Source organism: Schistocerca cancellata, chromosome 2 (assembly GCF_023864275.1).
Source record: "Schistocerca cancellata isolate TAMUIC-IGC-003103 chromosome 2, iqSchCanc2.1, whole genome shotgun sequence".
Taxonomy (NCBI): domain Eukaryota; kingdom Metazoa; phylum Arthropoda; class Insecta; order Orthoptera; family Acrididae; genus Schistocerca; species Schistocerca cancellata.
In genome coordinates, this window is record NC_064627.1 from 841471535 (window position 1) to 841476418 (window position 4884).

Consider the following 4884-nt stretch of genomic DNA (forward strand, 5'->3'; position numbering starts at 1 on the left):
CACGCCTAGACGGTCAATACAGCGGTTCGATCACGTCCGCATTGTTACTTTGTGCCAGGAAGAGCTCTCAACAAGGGCAGTGTCCAGGCATTGTTCGGACATAGAGGAGATATAGAGAGACAGGAACTGTCGATGACATCCCTCGCTCAGGTCACCCAAGGGCTACTACTGCAGTGGATGATCGCTACCTACGGATTATGGCTCGTAGGAACCCTGACAGCAACGCCACCCATGTTGAATAATGCTTTTCGTGCAGCCACAGGACGTCGTGTTACGACTCAAACTGTGCGCAATAGGCTGCATTATGCGCAACTTCACTCGCGACGTCCATGGCGAGGTCCGTCTTTGCAACCACGACACCATGCAGCACGGTACACATGGGCCCAACAACATGTCAAATGGACCGCTCGGGATTGGTATCACGTTCTCTTCACCGATGAGTGTCGCATATGCCTTCAACCAGACAATCGTCGGAGCCGTGTTTGGAGGCAGTCCGATCAGGCTGAGCGCCTTAGACACATTGCCAGCGAGTGCACAAAGGTGGAGGTTCTCTGCTGTTTTGGGGTGGCATTATGTGGGACCGACCTACTCCGCTGGTAGTCATGTAAGGCGCCGTAACAGCTGTAGGATACGTGAATGCCATCCTCTGACCGATAGTGCAACCATGCCGGCAGCATATTGGCTAGGCATTCGTCTTTATGGACGGCAATTCGCGCCCCCATCGTGCACATCTTGTGAATGACTTCCTTCATGATTACGACATCGCTCGACTAGAGTGGCCAGCATGTCCTCCAGACGTGAACCCTATCGAACATGCCTGGGATAGATTGAAAAGGGCTGTTTATGGACCACGTGATCCACCAACCACTCTGATTTATCTATGCCGAATCGCCGTTGAGGAGTGGGACAATCTGGACCAACAGTGCCTTGATGAACTTGTTTGTAGTATGCCACGACGAATACAGGCATGCATCAATGCAAGCGGACGTGCTACGGGGTATTAGAAGTACCAGTGTGTACAGCAATCTGGACCACCACCTCTAAGGTCTCGCTGTATGGTGGTACGACATGCAATGTGTGGTTTTCATGAGCAATAAAGAGGGTGGAAATGGTGTTTATGTTGATCTCTATTCCAATTTTCTGTGCAGGTTCCGGGACTCTCGGAACCGAGGTGATGCATAACATTTTTTTGATACGTGTATTATGCAGTAAACTCTAAGAATGAGGAATAATGTCATCGCCATTGGTGTGTGGTTTCTCGACGCGACAAAATACGCACAAGAAACTTATAAATTATTCGTAATTTATTATTGTCGTTTCTTTCGAGTAATTGCCTCAAACAAGAATGCACATTTTGTCCCCCACACTGATCACTCATCTATGGAGGAGGATGTGAGTGTTACAGGTATCACTCGGTAAAACCCAGTTATATTACTATATTTTTATTTATTTACAGGTACATATTTTGGGTCCTGTTCCAGAGGACCACAGCACGCCGCTAGAGGAACCAAAAAAATGGCGGAGTTCGTAGAAGAACTGGATTAGCGTACGTAATTAATTTTCTGCATTTGAAGGGGAACAGTGTTGCAACAATCCCTGTTGATTGGTGGAAGTGTACGACAACAATGCACCATAATCTGACACAAAGGTAAGATGGTACAGACGGAACCATTATGGCCAGATAAGTATAAATCAGGGAAAGTGGAATATAATACAGTAAATATTTTCCTGCTTTTGATGGGGAACAACGCTGCAACAGTCTGTGTTGAGTTGATGGAAGTGTACGACAACAATGCATCATCATATGACGCAAAAGTTAGACGGACCAGTATGGCCAAAAAAACCTCAATCACCAAGAGTGGAACATCGTACAATAATTATTTTTCTGCATTTGAAGATTAACAACGCTGCAACAATCCATGTTGAGTTGGTTGAAGTATTCAAGAACAATGCCTCTTTATGTGACATAAAGTTTAGACGCCACGGACGGTACCAGTGTGGGCAAACAAGCCTGAGTTATGAATACTGGAACTCGTATGGTAATTATTTTTCCGATATTGAAGGGGAACAATGCTGCAACAAACCATGTTGAATTGGTGGAAGTGATGGCAACAAGCACTGTCATATGACACGTAGGTTAGATGGTACAGACGGCAGCACTGCCGCCAAATAAGTCTAAATCCTAAAGAGTCTTCTGTTGTACGGTAATTATTTTTCTACATTTGAAGGGGAGCAACGCTGCAACAATCCATGTTGAGTTCGTGGAAATGTACAACAACAGTGCATCATCATATGGCACGAAGGGTAGTGACAGACGCTCTACCAGAGTGGCCAGACATGTCTGATTCACGAAGAACGAAGTGGCAGAACATTTTTCTGTGAAGAACCAGCAATCACAAGATTAGTGGAGGCTGTTGTGCGCGAAGACGGGCCTTATTGGGTTTTGTACTGAGTTGTTCGGTATTTCAGCCCCGTGTTCGGTGTTCGGCACCTAAGTGTGAGTGGTTCGGTATTATTAGAATTCTGTTCATGTCACTAATTTATTTATCGATTTGCTAAATCAAGTCAATAAACGTGTGGTGTTCGCTTGACAGCTGGCACGTCCTATGTTCTAGATAGATCTTGATTAATCGTTGTTAATCTCTTTCTTTCTCTGCATTTAACAGTTTGAACCTCAAAGTTGGGCACAGTTGCGTATTGAGTTTACTGTGTGCAGTGCATTTTAGACCTGACTAACCTACAAATATGCACAAGCCCGATACCTGATGGATGTTGAAGGAGACATTGATAAGAATAGTTTGTACAAAGAAATTCGTACAAGGACACCCATACGATAGTTTGTAGAAAGGGGAGTCTAGATGGGAGGGGGGGTTGTGGAAGACGAATGGCGACTTGTAAGTAGCCATAAAAAGTTCCAGTTCCGACCATGATAAAAACCTGCATAATACTTACTTTTGAATCTTTTCTTGAAGAAAAACACCTAATTACACCATGTTTTTTCCTTTCCCTGAGATCTCGGGGTGGTGGTGGGGGGATGATCGCGCTCCTCTCCTCTCCTTTCCCCGGATCCCCGGATATTAGCGCTCTTGGATCTCTATACTAGTTGAAGCTTTGGAAAAACTAAAATGGCAAGCTTGGAAAACGTTTCTGAAGGGAAAATAAACGCCTAACATAAAAATTATGAAAAGGATGTGGAAAGAATCTTCAATCACATAAATCATTTACGGTCTGACGCTAGCAACAAACTGAGTGTCGAGTCTGTAAAAGCACAATTATCCATTCATTGTAATTTGATGTTAGCGACGTGCTACGACTTTTCCGAAAAAATTAAAGGTAACAAAATTTTGTTGCAGCCTATTACTAGCGATAACAAAAATAATTTTTACTGTTTCCTGAGCGTTTCATTGTGTTCACTCTCATCTAAGCAGATCCTTTTGCTACGCGATGTTCGGTAATTTTGTCAATTCAGTCTGCCAACCCTACTTTGGTAGCGATAGTGGAAAAAGTGAAAATCAGTCATGGATCAACAGTCAACGTGTTGGACGGCATTTTCAGCATGAGAAAGATCGCAGCACACTGGGTTCCACGATTGGTCACACCCGTTCAAAAAGCCCGCCAAACCAAGAGAGCATCGGAAATTTAGAAACCCGGTCAGGCCAAACTAGATGATTTATTTACCCTCCTAATCACCGTGGACGAGTTCTCGGAGTATCACTGTGGTTCCGAGACAAAGGAATGGAAATATGTCGATTTACCAGCACCAAAATACACTCCTGGAAATGGAAAAAAGAACACATTGACACCGGTGTGTCAGACCCACCATACTTGCTCCGGACACTGCGAGAGGGCTGTACAAGCAATGATCACACGCACGGCACAGCGGACACACCAGGAACCGCGGTGTTGGCCGTCGAATGGCACTAGCTGCGCAGCGTTTGTGCACCGCCGCCGTCAGTGTCAGCCAGTTTGTCGTGGCATACGGAGCTCCATCGCAGTCTTTAACACTGGTAGCATGCCGCGACAGCGTGGACGTGACCGTATGTGCAGTTGACGGACTTTGAGCGAGGGCGTATAGTGGGCATGCGGGAGGCCGGGTGGACGTACCGCCGAATTGCTCAACACGTGGGGGCGTGAGGTCTCCACAGTACATCGATGTTGTCGCCAGTGGTCGGCGGAAGGTGCACGTGCCCGTCGACCTTGGACAGGACCGCAGCGACGCACGGATGCACGCCAAGACCGTAGGATCCTACGCAGTGCCGTAGGGGACCGCACCGCCACTTCCCAGCAAATTAGGGACACTGTTGCTCCTGGGGTATCGGCGAGGACCATTCGCAACCGTCTCCATGAAGCTGGGCTACGGTCCCGCACACCGTTAGGCCGTCTTCCGCTCACGCCCCAACATCGTGCAGCCCGCCTCCAGTGGTGTCGCGACAGGCGTGAATGGAGGGACGAATGGAGACGTGTCGTCTTCAGCGATGAGAGTCGCTTCTGCCTTGGTGCCAATGATGGTCGTATGCGTGTTTGGCGCCGTGCAGGTGAGCGCCACAATCAGGACTGCATACGACCGAGGCACACAGGGCCAACACCCGGCATCATGGTGTGGGGAGCGATCTCCTACACTGGCCGTACACCACTGGTGATCGTCGAGGGGACACTGAATAGTGCACGGTACATCCAAACCGTCATCGAACCCATCGTTCTACCATTCCTAGACCGGCAAGGGAACTTGCTGTTCCAACAGGACAATGCACGTCCGCATGTATCCCGTGCCACCCAACGTGCTCTAGAAGGTGTAAGTCAACTACCCTGGCCAGCAAGATCTCCGGATCTGCCCCCATTGAGCATGTTTGGGACTGGATGAAGCGTCGTCTCACGCGATCTGCA